General features: G+C 33.7%; 1 long non-coding RNA gene across 1 annotated transcript; it reads right to left on the reverse strand.

Annotated features, from left to right (window-relative positions):
- Positions 1-1,490: 1,490 nt before the first annotated feature.
- LOC109120450 (uncharacterized) lies at positions 1,491-3,112 on the reverse strand. Its single transcript, XR_002027885.3, has 2 exons — positions 2,089-3,112; positions 1,491-1,987 (listed from the first exon to the last, which is right to left on the reverse strand). It is a non-coding gene; the product is annotated as an uncharacterized lncRNA (long non-coding RNA).
- Positions 3,113-18,218: the final 15,106 nt, after the last annotated feature.

The following is an 18,218-nucleotide window of genomic DNA, read 5'->3' on the forward strand; positions in this document are numbered from 1 at the left end:
TGAAAAAAAGATGGGATTTAATCCTAGACTTGAACTTGGAAAATATGATATTTGAAATGTTAGTTGGCATCAAGAATCACAAACTTGATTATAAAATTGAGTGAATTGTAAGGTCAAAGTTAAATAAATAATAATGTGGGTGTTGTTTGTTTCGAAACCTTATTGTGAATAAAAATTTGAATAGATTCCATCGGTTTGGAAGCTCAACGGAAAGGGAAGTCTCAAGTACCGGAGTGATTATTCTATTGGCTAAGGCAAGTGAACTTCTAAACCCTAGTTAAACATATGAAATTTATGTATTTCTTTGTTTGGTGTTGAGAATAATTTAGAGACTTGTTGCCTTTTTGTTGGTGTTGTAAATTGTGCTTTTTTATCAAAATGGTTATCTCCTCATTTTCATTTGAGCGTGTCATTTGTATTGCATCTGAGACTATGGTTGTGATAGGAGTTATGTGATAAGAGGATGTACCATTTCGAGGGTCATATTGCGTGCCACGATAAAAATTTTATATTTTGAGGGACATATCGCGCGCCGCGACGGTTACTACTATCGAAGGTGTGTCGTGCGCCGCAACAGCTGCCTGGACAGATATGTCCCTCATGGGTGTATCATTAGGGAAGACATGCATCACTATATTTGACATTGCATCTCATGACATTATACATTTTTATTATTGATGAGCTTGAACTTGTTTTGCTGATCTTGTGAGTGTTTTTCTGTGAAACTTGTGACTGTTGAATATTAAGTTGTGTGCTTGGTAAACTGTGAACCGTTAGGTTGTGGTGTGGAGGTTCAGATAGGGTGTAAGGAGTACCCGTATGTTGTTCCCTTAACTTGTGTTTAGAGGTTTGCTTGTTGGGTACCGTGTGGTTTGGTATTCACCCCTTTCTTCTACAATCTTTTGTAGGTTACGAGCCCCTATCTTCGTGATATCTTTTTTTTCTTTGTTTCCGAGGCATCTTTTGGAGAATTATGAGGTAACTGTTTGTCATTTCAGCGAACTCCAATTTATGACTTTATTTTTACTTGAAAGACAATTTCATTTTAGACTTGCGTGTTTTATTTTAGTTTTAGTATTTAAGTTAGAGGCTTGTGCACGTGACAACCTGATTTTGGGGATTGAATTAAGTTGACTTGTTTTCGTAATAGAAATTGTTATTGGACTTCAGTTTATTTTTGCACTTTGTTAGATGTTGAGTTTTAGACTGACTTGTCTTGGTGGGACCATCACACTCATTTTGGGGTTGTGACAATGAATGACCAAAAAAATAAATAAATCAGGAAAACTAAAGTCGCAATAAATCGCAGATAGCCAATTTTTCTTCTAATGTTTATGCAGGAAATTAATATATTTCACATAACGTTACAGCCTTTTGTCTTTAATTTGCTAGTACAATATTTTTTTTCCATTGCGCATAGGTGAATCTATAATTTGAAATTTGTGGTATTAGAATGAGTTTGATCTTATTGATTGGTTGAACTCACATAATGCTCGCCTCAGAATTTACTTGTATTAATATTTCAAATACATATTTTCAACTCGAATGTAATGAATTTGTTGAACACATTGAATTTTCCTAAATCTGTCTCCTAGTCTAATTGTATTGATGTTTCGAAGCTTTCCTTCAGATCTTCTGAAATCATGCCCATGACATTGATCCTTTGTTGGCAAATGTATGCATGCAAGATGAGCGTACAAAATTACTAATACTCCGATTATTATGTTTGAGATCTATGAACAATCGCTATGAATTTTTGGTTTAGTGGCCCTCCTGATCAAAGAGCAGATTCTGGAGAGATTCTTCCTCGACCATATATTATTGTACAACTTAAAACTTGTATGCAAATATGAGTTTTATTATAGGTGTGCCACTCAACAAAGCTATTAGGTTTGAGATTAATAAGCAAGTGATGAGATTTTTGAATTTAGTAGCACGTACCTAATCAAAGAGCAGATTTTGGAGTGTTTCTTCGTATTACACCAACCTGAATTTGTAAGCAAGATGAGTTTATACGATGCCAATCAACCGAGCAATCAAGTTTGAGATTAATAAGCAACTCATGTGATTTATGGATTTAGTAGTCACCTGATCACATAGAAGATTTTGGAGAGATTCTTTATCGACCATATATTACACCAACTTGAATTTGTAATCAAGATGAGTTTATAGGAGTGTTAATTAATAGGCACTCGATGAAATTTCTTGATTTAATGTCCATTTGATCATAGAGAAGACTTTGTAGAGATTCTTCATCGACCATATGTTACACTACAATACTAGTTTATAAGAGCGCCTATATATCAACTGAGCTACCGGATTTGAGATTAATAAGCAACCAATGGGATTTTTGGATTTAGTGATGTGTCCTGATCAAAGATTTTGGAGAGATTCTTCATCGATCTATAATCTTGTGGCCGGTTAATAACAAAAGGGTGATGTGTTGTGGTAAAATATATGTTTGTAGTTGTAATATATGTTTTATCTCCCTATTTATTCATCTTTTTGTATGTTGGTTGGAATTATCACATTGGAATGAAGAGGAGGAGATGGTGGCAACCTAGATATAAAATTCCTCTTAGGAAAATCTTCAGTGTTATCAAAATTTGTTTCATCATTATCTTCAAAATTCTTGGCATAACTTATTTGATCATAGGTAAAATCAGCAGAGGCATGACGACGATGTCTACCAAATCGATTCATAATGTTCTTACATTTCTCTTTGATCTCAGGAAAATGATTATGAGACTTTTTACATTTTGAAGTATCGTTAGGAGAAGAAGACGATGGAGAGTCGTTAGAGATTTGATCTGAAGTACTAGAAACAAAACATGAAACACTTGATGACCTTCTATGTCTAGTAGTTCTTTTCAATGATGATATCGCGTTCTCTTTCTCCTTCTCATTCTCCATTGACATGATCAAAAATAGAGAAATGTAGATTTTGTCAATCAATTACATTATAATTTACAATATCTGGGTTGACTACATGAATCCTTGATATATGACATATCAAATGTAGAGGGTTAATATTGAATGTAGTACGAATAACTAAACATGTCATAAACACTTGGATGGCTATACTTTAGTTAAGGATAGAGAAAGGTGAGAAAATTTTGAGGATGTAACTTTACAAAATTATTTGAATTGAAATATTTTTTAATATAATGAATTTTTTTTAGAAATGTTAGGTTCAACTAGAATTTTTTCTTTGAAGTTATGATGCTTTGTATGTGCTTTTTTATATTATTTCAAAGAGTTAAGGTCCTCGAATGACATTTTAAATATTAAAACAAATTAGTTTTGGAGAATTTCGTTCTTGTTTGTGCATTGGTGTACAAGGGTATTTGACATTAATAAAACAGAACAAGGGAGAGGAACAACATTTTAAAGTTGGACCTTATAAGCTTGATATTTTAAGGCAAAAAACCAAAAAAAAAAAAAAGGAAAAGAAGGAACAAACAACTCAAGATGTCTTCTAGTTCAAACTTGGAAATGAGTTCTATTGACTGATAAAAGACCAATAAAGGGTTCATATTATTAGGATTAAACTTTTGAAGTATTCAATTGACTTCATCTCATAATCCGCCAAGGAAAACCGAAAATCAAAACCAAATGACAAGAGAATCGACACTTGTAAACGCCTAAATATAGAATCAAATGATAATATCTAACCAAAAGGAAAGGAAATCACTAGAACAAGAGATAGACCTTACATAAATGATTTGATAACTATTGCGGTCAAAGTATACCCTAGATGTAACATGGTGTGTAGAACCCGACCCTACACAAGGTATTGTTTTTCAAGTGTTCTTCCAGATTCGCCAAGAACTATGTTCTTCCAAGTATGTAACACTATTTATAGTGTTGGAAAGATTTGTCCTCACGCCCTACATCTAAATTTAATCAGTAAACGTTACGTTTAGGGTTTTACCCATAGTTTCTTCGAAATTCTGAATTTTGTTTGACGTTTTGATTTATATTATGTATGTTAAAATTCTAAGTGATGCGAGAGAAATACTAAGTGAAAAAGAAAGGTTGTAGATGTTGATCAAAGTAAAACTACTTCTTTAGATAGATTATTGGTTGTTGTCACTTTTGAACAAAATCGTGCACACTCAATGGACGTTGTTACAAGTAATATTAACAAAAGGGAACACGATTAATGTACCGCGAGTTGCTTCAGGCAAAAAAATAACGAATTCAGGACACAAACTAATGGATGCATCTGGTGTTAAAGATGCTGAAAATTCTGGGCAATATGTTTTGCAAGTTGAAATCGAGAATGCAACTAAAAATTGCCTCCACACAAAAATTCAACTAGTAATCGGAGCCTTTGTCCGACTAGTCAAGATAATTCTCCATGTAGTGAAAAGGATGCAACTGTAAATTTTCATGACAGTGAGGAGAGGCAAGATATTTGTAATGCCTCAAGAGACCTATTATGTTTGAATAACTTTGACGCTTTATCGAAGACTACTTGAAAGCAAGTAAAGTTAATAGAGAATGACAATGATTTGATTCAAGAAAAGCAGGTCTCACCACCTATGTTGAAAAGAAATTTAAGTCCAGAAGCTTTTGTATTTGTGCCTATTATGTGTGATTGCAAAGAAGAATGAGCCAAGATTCATAATGTCAAATACTATTGATTTTGGGCGAGGATTCTCTTGATGAATATGAGGAAGAAAATATGCTTGATTTGGAAGAGGATTCTCGTGATAAAGATGAGGAAGATATGCTAGACATATGCTTTGATAGTGTGTCTAGGGAAGGCGATATATCACCTAGGATAAAAATAAGTGGAAGCAACAAAGACATAGAGAAGACATATGGAAGACAACACAATTGGAACGATAAAATGATTGAGGAGTTTGTTTCAAGGCACCTACTGATGCGATAGACAAAACAAAACCATTTGATATAATCAGTACAAGATCCAATAAATCCATAAAGAAAGTATGAATTATCAAGCGTTGTTGGCTAGATTTGAAGAAGAAGACAAGAGAAAAATACTTTAGGTTACTTTTGATGGACGGTCAATCTTTTTTAATTCATGCGTGCGTAGTAAAATGTTTGAGGCTGATAACTCAACTTTCATCTTGATTGACATATTTTTACATTATTAAAGCATCCTTATTTGTAATATCATCATGGAGTGTATTACAAACTCTATGGTGACCATAAAATACTAAGTTCTCTCTATCTCTTATCTTCTTAATGCTTGTTAGGTAATAGACGTTAGCTACTTCATTCGGATTAGTAAATTAAGACCTAACCCCCCTTACTTGCACTTATTTCTATTGATATTTTTTATGTTTAATAGAAGGCCACTGTCTAGTGGTAAATTTGTGAAGAAAAAAAAGCTTACAAATAAATTTGATCAAGTAGAAAAATGTGAATAATATGAAAATTTATTTGAGAATCATTTTTCCAAATATTATATGGATTTTCATGCAACAACCTACAATCTATAACTTTATATTGTTTTACATGCAACAACTATTTATCAGGAAAATTCGTAGATATGTTTGGTGCCATTTTGCGCAAAAATAATATATAAGAAATTATTTGTGAAAATTTGTAGGTAACATTTTCATAGTTCAATCCATTGAAAATAAATTGACATTTTATTATTTTGCACCAAATTTCCTAAATAAAGCTATTTGTGAAGAAATCACTTTGGATCTTAATTCTTAAAATTTAGCTACGGTTTTATTGTATAGAAGTTTACCTGAGAATTTTATATCAGAGAATTTGTTGAGTATTTTATTATTGGGGACTAATTGTAGATTTTTTTTTTCTAAGGATATACTTGGGGTTTTGCATTAGCTGATGATTTTCCTACATGAAAATAACATTAAAAAAATTCAAATTTAGTTGTGACTTACTTGAAAATATTATCAGTAGAAATATTATATTTAATTAATTATTTAATCTATGGAGATGTTTAAAATATTTATCAATTTATTTGAAGTTCAATATAATTGAAGTTTGATTCCATAAAAAAGTCACGGGTATGATATCTTTTTGAGTTGAATATTACTCCGTAAAGTATGGCATGACTAGTTACTAATTTAATATTTGTTATGAAATCAAACTCAGAATAATATAATCATAAAGAGAAGAAGACAAAAATTATAGATAGAAGAGGGAACTTTTTTTCTCATTCAAGTGTGTCATACAATGGTGAATGATATCTCTATTTATGGTATTGAAATATCATAACCAAAGGTCATCTTGAAATTATACATAATTATCATCAAGGTTTATATCACCTTGGAATTATACATAGTTATCCACCAAGGTTCATATCATCTTGGAAATACATATCATGACAAAGATAAGTTCATGAATAAGCTTAATGGACAATCCAATTAATCCAATGAATTTATAACACTCCCGTTGGATATCCATAAATAATGTGCCTCGTTAAAACTTTGCTAAGAAAAATCTTGTGGAAAAAAATTTCTAATGAAGGAACAAGAGTACACATATCTTTTGATTAAAAACCTTGTCAGGAAAACTCAGTGGGACAAAATCCCGGTCAAGGGAAAAAGAGTGCAACACATATTATACTCCACCTGATAAAAACATTACTTAATTTCTTGCGATGATGTCTCCAATCTTGTACATCATCTTCTCAAATATTGATATTGATAGTGTCATTGTGATAAAATCGCATTCAAGAAAATGTTGCATGGTAGAACCCATCCTGATATATAATTTTCGGATTTCATGCATATGACAAAACTTTGATCTTAGCCGGACTCATTCTTGAATATCATTCTATTCGTCATGACCTCGTAATTGCAAGTATATCGCTTATTCAACTTGTTCACAACAACAATCATTTTGTGGACATATTCATTTGCAATTGATTATCTTCCTACATTGTAGTTGTTATGCCGTAGTATATCTATCCTTAGAAAAATCGCTTTTTGAAATGTTCTAAGTATAAAACGATTTAGAAGAATATTTAGAAAGAGTCGCCACTTAATTTTTTAAAGAAATTAAGAAAACTTGATTTAAAAAGATTTTAACAGATTAAATCTTAATAAATTTAGAGAAAACGGGTAAGAGATTCTTATTTATGCTTCAAGAAGGTTCTTAAGGCATTTGAAGCACCCGCTAACACACGGTTATCCTATGACTTAGGTTAATTTTTTTGTTTATTTATTTATCTTAGAAACAGATTTAGTATAATAATTGACAATATTCGATCAACTTTAAGAAAATATTTAAATAAATACCAGTTTTTATTTTTATTTTTATTTTTTATAACAAAATGGAACTTTAATTAAAGTTTTTTTTAATGAATTAATTATAAGTAAGTAGAATTTAACCAAACTAAAATTATAATTTTTTTTCATCACTTTAAAAAGATAATAACTCAAACCAAATTCATTAATTTAAGAAGGGAAAAGGGTATGATATACCCCTCAACTTTGTCATTTAGAGCAGATATACTCCTCGTTATAAAAGTGGCTCATATATGCCCTTACCGTTATACAAACGGCTCACATATACCCCTGCCGTTACAAAATGGCTCACATATACCCTTCATTTAACGGAAGTTAATTTTTTTTTTTAAAATTTATATTTGTTACTTCTAATTTTTTTTTTAAAAAAATATTTATGGGTATATATGATTCTTCTATCAATGTTCAAGGTATATTTTAATTTTTTTCATACATAAATTATTTTTTGACTTCTTTTATTATAATTATTTGAGTTTTTTATTCTTATTTTGTTTTTTTCTTTCACTCCTTAGTTTAAAGAGAAAAAATTTAAACTACTTTTTTGTGTATATTGTAATTTAATTTCGTATTCGAAGAAAAAATTTGGTCATCTACAATAAGTTTTACAAGAATATTAGTGAAACATAAATAAATTTGATTATCAAAATAATAATTATAAATTAGTCATTGAAACAAAAAAGTCAAAAAAATTATGTTTGACGAGAATTAAATTTACTCATATGAGATTATATTTTTTAGAAAAAATTAATAAATATTTAGATTAAAATTATTATTTTTTTCATGTTAGAAGAAAAGGATATATGTGAGCCATTTGTTTACAAGTAGGGGTATATATGAACCACTTTTATAACGAGGGGTATATCAGCTCTAATTGACAAAGTTGAGGGGTACATCACACCCTTTTCCCATTTAAGAATGAAAACCCATTTTTTAATTAATGGAAGAATAACAGATTCGCCTATCTTAAAAAAATATTTTTTAAAATAATAAAATGGTTAAGCGAAAATCATTAAAGAATATATATCTTTTAAGGACATAGGTTTGACTTAACTAAAGATATTCATTTTACTCATATACTTGACATAAAAATAAATTATTGTAAAAGATGTTTATATAATAAGTCTAACATAAAAATAATTCATCTTTTGGGGATTTAAGTAAGTTAATGATCAATTCTAAAGTTAGAGTTAAATGAAATTAGTCAACATAATCAAAATAATTAGGAGAGTGAAAGAGACAATGAAATTGGACCCTTTCTTGGGCCAATTTCGCTGCAAGTTCTGGGTTTTAACCCAATCCCATTTTTGTATACATAGACTGTATATCGGTGTATATGGACGTATATATTAGCCGTCTGCGTGTATCTCATGCTTCCGAACACCTGCATTTTACCTCATCTCTATATTCCACATTTTTTTCTGCATACTTGCTGCCATGAAACTGTATAACAGAGTATAACGAATGTATACAATATGTGTACTGCTGCTCAAATCTGCAGATTTGATTTTTTAGCAACACATCTGCTGGTTCTTCCCACCTGTACGCTGGTTATGAGGGGTGTATGACTCAAAAAGATGTTTTGAGCTTTCATGGCTCAAATGAATGATGCAAGAGAGAAGTCCTCCATGGATTCGGAAGGAGTGAAGTCATACAAATAAAAGAAAGAAAAAATATGAATCAATGCCAAACCAAACTGCTGGAACTAACAAATGTAAAATCCAAACCAAATACACCATGCAAAGAAAAGTAACAACTTATGTCTTGCTTGGAAAGATACACAGAATATTATTATGAAATAAAAGAAGATAATCACTTAAGAAGATAGTATATATAAGCTATGTTCAAGTTGTATTTGAGCTTTTGAAAACATGAACAATTCTAGGGAATTGGCTATTCACCAAGAGATACAGAAAACTCTAAATGCTAGGAAAACAGGAACTCACGGCTAAGACAAGACAGAGGCAACACACTACTGAACTAAACAAAATAAACTTAGAGAAATGATCACATTTTTTACAATCAAAGGCACCAAGATGAACAAGTAAACATGTATTTAGCATAATTAGGCTTCTGATTAGTTTAATACAAAGTAGAAAACGAAAGAAGTTAAAGAAGTAATGTTTAACTAGTGAAACAACGAGATTAGATTTAAAACAAAACAATCATGTTCCAAGTCTCATTTTTGAAGAAACAATGATTCTAGCTTGTAAATTACTAGACACATATAAGAATAAGCTAACAATGAACATACGGGTCAAGCCAAAATTAGATTATGACGAGTTATGAACATGATAATAACAAGTAACAACTAAAAAATAAGAGAAACACAGCCAACATTAAGGTTGGCCAGAGCATAAATGAATATTATGAGATTTGACTGACAGAAGGGCATAAAAAAACTACCGAGAGGAAGACTCAAAACACAAGAAAACAAAGAAGAAACTGCACTGCATAGTTAATAATCTTGGAATGAGAACTAAATAAACTTCAAATCCATTTTTAGACACAGCAAAGCATAGATTTAACTACAGTATATACACAATCTAATAAATGAACATAGCAACCAAATATAATCAATGCAAAACTCATTGATATGGGATTCAAACTCACTGCCCAAGACTCACAAGAAAACAAGATTACGGACAAGCTAACCACATGATCAACATACTCTCGTTGACAATCCTTGTATAGAGTATCGGATACTCAAAATATGTTACATTGAAATAGAGTATAAAAGGAAGCGAGGATACCTTTCTTGGGGCAGCGAACTCGAGACGATGATGAGCTTGAGAGCAATGATTATTCTACCACAAGATTCAATTACAAATAGACAACCAAGAAGTTCAAAATCAGCTGCAAACTATATTTTTAGAGATTCGCTTGAAACTTTCTAATGTAAAGTAATTATCGCTTAAAAACTCAACTCCTGAGCCTCTCCCCAAATTCCTTGAGCATGGGAACTATTTATAGGGGAAGAACATAGAAATTTTGGTGGGAGATCCATTGGATTTTTCAAAGAAAGAGTTTGAAATTCTTATTTTTTTTGCTCCTTTCCAAGATCAATAGTAAAAGGCATGGGGGAGTTGTATCTTTATTCTGAAAATCCGTAAAAGGGAGAAAGGGACGAGAAGGACGGCGATGGTACTGTAGCGCCGAATGGAGCTAGAATCATCCGAGTTTTGAGGAAAAGAAGAAGAAGACGTACAAAGGGTACTGTTGGATGCCACTTCTCACTGAAAATTACGGCGTGTGCCTGGCTTGCAGCGTACGTTGCTCGTTCCTCGCTGATTTTCAGCGGAGAAGACGACCTACAGGGGTGGGTCGGGTATTGCTGCTGGGTTGGGAATGTTTAACAAATTGGGTTTGTTATTGAGAATGGGTATCTTTGGTATTGTGTATTGGTGTGGGCTACTGATTATATTGTTTTTGGGCTGCTGATTGTATTGTTGTTGGGCTGAAATTGAATTGAAATTGGGCCCAAAACTAAAGCTGAAAAAATGAGCTTAAAAGGGAAGTGAAAAAGATAGTCAATTCAATTGCAATTATAGCCAAATAGGAATTAAGAAGTTAGCCAATTGAGTAAAAAATAAGATGAATTAACGTTAATTAATTAACGATCCTCTTAATCTTAACAAGATATAATAATTAAATTAATTATAAACTAATTAACTCAAAATTATAACTATAACTTAAAATAAAGTGAATTAATAAAGTTTCTGACTAAAACATAAAAATCTTTTGTGATAATTTTCAAATATTAACAAAATAACATGATAATAAGAATATACATATTTATTTTTTAAAATTATATAAAATGACAAAAGTCCTAAAATAATTTTTAAGTATTTTGAATTTCATGAAACACATTAATTCAAAATTATAACCTACTTAATAATATATAAAATCTTTTTGAGATGATTTTTAAATATTCATAAAATATGCTAATCATATAATTATATGGAACATATTAATTTATTTAAAATTATAAATAAAATAAAAACGAAGCTATTTGAGATAACTTGCAAACCATATATATATATATATATATATATATATATATATATATATATATATATATATATATATATATATATATATATATATATGTATGTATGTATGTATGTATGTATGTATGTATATATATATTATTTTGAAATTCTTATAAAACTAATTATTTAAAATCGTTTGAAATTTAAAAAGCTCAATGACTAATTTATTTATTGGAGGGCCAAAATTGGGTGTCAACAACTGTTCCTCGTTCGACTTGGATGACGAAAGAAATTCGATGCAAATGAAATTGATGAATCCAATTTTGACCGACCACATCCTTATCTTTTGAAAAAGGATTTTGGTACAGACTTTAGCAATTATGGCCGAGCCCTGGTAGCAAGTTTACTACATTTCTCAGGCTATATGAGAAGTCAGACCGCTTGTAGTTCGATAAGCTTGATTTAACGCATGATTATGAAAGAATTCAAAAGTTATCCCGATATCGAATTATGAAGAGAACGAAATGCTCGAGAATAAGATTTGAGAAAGGACGTCGGAATACAACCGATTTTTCAACATTGAACCCGCCTACATATCGTTAAACCTAAGGAATCAGGTTGTTTGTAGTTCGACTCGATCGGTTGAAAAGGAAATCTATTATGCAAGATAACCTTTGGTTTTGGAGGAGTGAAAAATAAAACGAGTGTGGAAAATAGGCTTGCAACCTCCTAGCCATGAATGTGGAGCTCTTCACATCCATAAGTAAGAACTTACATGGACATAATTTCCAAAGTTCGTGGTGCGCTGTCACTCAGATTAGAAAGTTGTCTCTGGTGGACGCGAAATTGAAATCGATGAACTAAAAGAAAAACCCACACGCCTTTTGATAGGGGTGTGGTTTGATTGTGGTGGAAGTTGCTCCTCAGCTCGCGTCCTAAGAGTTTGACACTCCTCTTTAGACTATGTCCCAGTTTGCTGCGAAGAAAAAGAAAATTCCACGTTGTGTCGCATCCCTTTTGATGTCGTCCGCACCATGTTGCAACTTAATTGTTCTCCTTGAATATTTTACATTAACTTCTATCAGTTTGGCATAATGCAAATAAAACATGTATCTCATATTTGCGACATGAATGTTCACTGTACTCTTCTTTTAGTATAGCAGTGGTGAAAAATAGACTAATGTTTCTTGATGGTTGAATGTGATGGCCCTCTTGGCGTTTGAATACAATGGCCTTCTTGGCATTTGAATATGAATGGCCCTCTCGGCAGTTTGAATATGCATGGCCCTCTCGGTGTTTGAATATGATGGCCCTCTTGGCTTTTGAATATGATGGCCCTCTCGACAATTTAATATGAATGGCCCTCTCGGCAATTTAATATGAATGGCCTTCTCGGCAGTTTGAATATGCATGGCCTTCTCGGCAGTTTGAATATGAATGGCCCTCTCGGCGTTTGAATATGATGACCCTCTTTGCTTTTGAATATGATGGCTCTCTCGACAATTTAACATGAATAGCCCTCTCAGCAATTTAATATGAATGGCCTTCTCGGCAGTTTGAATATGCATGACCTTCTTGGCAGTTTGAATATGAATGACCTTGTCGGCGTTTGAATATGATGGCTCTCTTGGATTTTGAATTATGATGGCCCTCTCAACAATTTAATATGAATGGCCTTCTCAGCAGTTGAATATGAATGCCCCTCTCGGCAATTTAATATGAATGGCCTTCTCGGTAGTTTGAATATGAGTGGCCCTCTCGATGTTTGAATATGATGGCCCTCTTGGCTTTTGAATATGATGGCCCTCTCGGCAATTTAATATGAATGGCCTTCTCGGCATTTGAATATGAATGGCCCTCTCGGCAGTTTGAATATGCATCTCCTTCTCGGCAGTTTGAATATGAATGTCTCTCTCGGCGTTGAATATGATGGCCCTCTTGGTTTTTGAATATGATGGCCCTCTCGGTAATTTAATATGAATGGCCTTCTCGATAGTTTAATATGAATGGCCCTCTCGGCAGTTTGAATATGCATGGCCTTTTCGGCAGTTTTAATATGAATGGCCCTCTCGGCGTTTGAATATGATGGCCCTCTTGGCTTTTGAATATGATGGCTCTCTCGGCAATTTAATATGAATGGCCTTCTCGGCAGTTGAATATTAATGACCCTCTCGTCAATTTAATATGAATGACCTTCTCGACAATTTGAATATGCATGGCCTTCTCGGCAGTTTGAATATGAATGGATTTGACTGTGAATATTGTATTCTTTGGTCAAGTAGATATGTTTCACTCATAATCAGATATTTGCCGATAGGCTCTCCCGAAATAGTTGGTCGATAAATATATTATCATTGACGATCTTATTTATTCCTGCATCCACAAAAACAATGTTAGTTTTGGAACACTTATCTGTGTTGATTTCTTCCAATTGTCTTGCTTCATATCTTGCTATCTTTGGAAGTTTGGTTGACCCTACGAATCGCTATAGACAAAAGACAAGATCATATTTAAATTAAAACACTTGTTATGTACGAAGTTTTTAGAAACATAGTTTTAAAGAAAATCTCTGCCAATCAATCGTCACGACATGCACGACACAAACAAAACCCTTTGTTTCAGATTCTGTCATGATAGATATCTTGGAATTTCAGAAGTCCTTGTAAATATGTGATATTGAAGTAGTTGAAGTTGACTCTGACGTTTCGAGTACCCTTGATGGAACTTTTGAGGCCTTCCTAAAAAATTCTATCCTAGTAAATGTTTTAAAAGAAATTTGACGGTAATCACGAAGGTCATGAATATCTTGCAATTTTTTGATATTTCCTTAAAATCATACTCTAATCGGATATTTTGATATGATCTTTGACCCTTGTTTGTAAAAAAGAACTCTCCGTGTAGGATTTTTTAGATCCTCTCAAAAATTCTGTCCCAGTTTCCATTATTAAGGGAAATGGAAATCTTACTGGGAATATGACCGAACGCTTGTGGCGCCTACGTATCCCGTTGAGGCAGGAATCAGGTCAAACGTATTTCCCCTATCGATGGTTAACATGAATAAGAAATTTTGATAAGAAAACGATCGAGGCCGACATAGGCCGCCTACGTATCTCATTTTTGAGAATTCAGGTCGAACGTAGTTCAAATACAGAAGGAATGTCCCAAAGATTAATGCGACAAATATTACAAACAAATTGCGATTACAAGGAAATAAAGGAAAGAAATAACATTCTTCAAATGTAATATCTCTTGACGGCATCTGAATTGATAGCTTTTCTCCATACTCTACCGTCCATCTCTACTAGGACCAAAGCTCCTTTTGACAGTACTTTGTGGACAACATACGGTCCTTGCCAGTTAGGTGCAAATTTCCCTTTATATTCCTCTTGATGAGGGAAAATTCACTTCAACACCAATTGACCTACCTCAAATGTTCGAACTCTTACTTTCTTGTTGAAAGCACCAATCATTCTCTATTGATACAACTGGCCATGACAAACGACACTCATTCTTTTCTCATCAATAAATGTTAACTGCTCATATCGATCACGAACTCATTCGGCATCACTCAATCCAGCTTCCTGAATAACCCTCAAAGACGGTATCTCAACTTTAGCCGGTATCACTTCCTCTGTTCCGTATACTAACAAATACGGAGTTGCTCCAGTTGAAGTTTGAATTGTGGTGCGATAATCTAGCAAGGCATAAGGCAAATTTTCATGCCAACATTTGTAGTTGTCAATCATCTTTCTCAATATCCTCTTGATGTTCTTATTGGCAGCTTCCACAACTCCATTCATTTGAGGACGATATGCAGTTGAATTACGGTGGGTAATTTTGAATTGTTCGCATATCTCTTTCATCAAATGACTGTTAAGATTTGCACCATTGTCCGTGATGAGATAATCAGGAACTCCAAAACGACATATCAAATTATTGCAAACAAAATTAGTCACAACTTTCTTCGTCAAAGCTTTTTAGAAAGCAGCTTCGACCCACTTTGTGAAATAATCAACGGCGACCAAAATAAACCTATGACCATTGGAGGCCGCAGGCTCAATTAGTCCAATAACATCCATGCCCCATGCTACAAATGGCCAAGCAGAACTCATTGCATTGAGCTCGTGAGGAGGCACTTTGATAAGAACTCCATGTACCTGACATTTATGACATCTTTGGACAAATCGAACACAATCATTTTCCATAGTCATCCAGAAGTATCCTGCCCTTAAGATTTTCTTTGCTAATGTAAACCCATTCATATGCGTCCCGCACATTCCAGCGTGCACTTCTTCGAGCAATTTTGTGGCTTTTACAGCATCCACACATAGTAGTAATCCCAGATCAGGAGTCCTCCTATAAAGAATCTCCCCATTCAAAAAGAAGTTGTTTGTCATTCTTCGAATTGTTTTCTTTTGGATGCTTGTTGCTTTTTACGGGTATTCACTAGCTTCTAAGTACCTTTTCACATCGATATACCATGGATTTCCATCCGATTACTTTTCCACATGTAAACAATGCACTGGTTGTTCTTTTAAACCTATCTCAAGTGGGTCAATGTAACTCTTTTTTGGGTGTTGTATCATGGAGGATATGGTTGCGAGAGCATCAACAAACTCATTTTGTATTTTCGGGGTGTGTTTGAACTCGGTCTTCCTAAATCTTTTACATAACCTCCATACCAGTTGTACGTAAGGTAATATTTTAGGATTCTTCACGGCCCATTCTCCTTGAACTTGATGAATCAACAAGTCAGAATCACCAATTATTAGTAATTCTTGGATGTTCATGTCAAGAGCCATTCTGATGGCGAGAAAACAAGCTTCGTACTCAGCCATGTTATTAGTGAATCGAAATCTAAGCTTTGCTGTTGCTGGAAAATGGTGTCCTGATTCAGATATCAATACTGCTCCAATTCCTGATCCTCTAGAGTTAACTGCTCCATCAAAGATCATTCTCCAACCAGGATATGATCTGATATGTCTTCCCCTACAAACATTACTTCATCATCAGGGAAATACATTTTAAGTGGTTCATATCCTTCATTTACTGGGTTTTCAACAAGGTGATCGGCTAAGGCTTTGCCCTTGATTGCTTTCTGAGTCATGTATACAATGTCAAACTCACTCAACAACATTTGCCATTTTGATAGCTTTCCTGTGGGCATTGCCTTCTGAAATATGTACTTGAGTGGGTCCATTCTTGAAATAAGATATGTTGTATAAGCCGACAGATAATGTCTAAATCTTTTAGCAACCCAAGTCAAAGCACAACAAGTTCTCTCTAAGAGGGTATAACGAGCCTCATACGATGTGAACTTCTTGCTCAAGTAGTATATAGTTATCTCCTTTCTTCATAGTTTCATCATGTTGTCCCAACACACACCCAAATGCATTGTCAGAGACGGATAGATACAACAACAAAGGACTACCCGCGCGTGGTGGCACCAATACTGGCGGATTTAAAAGGTAACTTTTGATAGTGTCAAAAGCCTTTTGACATTCCTCGGTCCACTTGGTTGGCGCATTCTTTCGTAACAACTTGAATATGGGCTCACAGATCACCGTTGATTGGGCTATGAATCGACTGATGTAATTCAGTATCCCCAGAAAACTTATTACTTCCTTCTTAGTCTTTGGAAGAGGCAATTCTTGAATTGTCTTGATCTTGGAAGGATCAAGCTCGATACCTCTTCTACTAATTATGAAAGCGAGTAACTTCCCTGCAGGTACTCCGAATGCACACTTGGCTGGGTTGATCTGAACTCTCGCGGGATTTTATGATGACATCGTCCACATACACCTCAATTTCTTTGTGGATCATATCATGGAATATGGTGGTCATAGCTCTAATATAAGTGGCTCCAGCATTCTTGAGGCCGAACGACATCACTCGATAATGGTAGACTCCCCAAGGGGTGATGAATTCTGTTTCCTCTGCATCTTCTTCATCCATTAAGATCTGGTGGTATCCCGCAAAACAATCCACGAAAGATTGCAACTCATGCTTGGCACAATTATCAATGAGTATATGGATGTTTGGCAACGGGAAATTGTCTTTTGTACTTGCTTTTGTTGAGATCCCGATAATCCAGCCATATCCTAATCTTTCCATCTTTCTTCGCTACTGGAACAATGTTAGACAACCAAGTGGGATACTTAGTCACTTCGACGACCTTCGATTCGATTTGCTTCACGACCTCTTCCTTTATTCTTAAACTCAGATCAGGTTTGAACTTTCTGGTTTTCTACTTTACCGGACAATACTCTGAATTGATAGGCAACCTATGTGAAACAATATCAGTGCTTAATCTTGGCATATCATCATAAGACCAGGCAAGCACATCGATGTATTTTTTGAGCAGCTTGACCAATTTTTCCTTTTCTATTGCTGTCAAATGGATACTGACTCGGGTTTCTCTAACCGACTCGTCATCTTCTAAGTTGACTATCTCTGTCTCATCCAGGTTGGGATTTTTATTATCTGCAAGGTTCCTCAAGTCGTCAGTAAGGTGTTCAGGCATCATAGTTTCCTCATCATATTCTTCACATTCATCTTCATTGACTTTACTTAGTTCGTCGTGTTCGTGACATGTCATGACATTGGCAAGTTTAGATTCATTTTTACTGAAAATAAAATAAAGCAATCATGTTAGATAGAAAGAATTTAAATGTATATATTAGAAAGTAATTTGCAGAGGCAAGATAAAAAAATAAACGAGGCTTTTCATTGGAAAAAAGGCGTACAAACTTTGATCATGACTCATGTCAATGTGAGTCATTTCTTTTTTAAACATTACGATGAAAATAAAGTGACATAAAAGGTTGTATCGGGCCTCGTCCGAACTACACCGATTTTCAAAAGTAAAACTTCAAATCTTGTCTTTGTCTACCAAGAAATTTGATGAATCATAAGTGGAGTGGCCACCCAATTCTGTAGCATCTCTTCAGGTTTGGCATCTCGGATGGTG

The sequence above is a fragment of the Solanum lycopersicum genome, chromosome 1 (assembly GCF_036512215.1).
Source record: "Solanum lycopersicum chromosome 1, SLM_r2.1".
Taxonomy (NCBI): Eukaryota; Viridiplantae; Streptophyta; class Magnoliopsida; order Solanales; family Solanaceae; genus Solanum; species Solanum lycopersicum.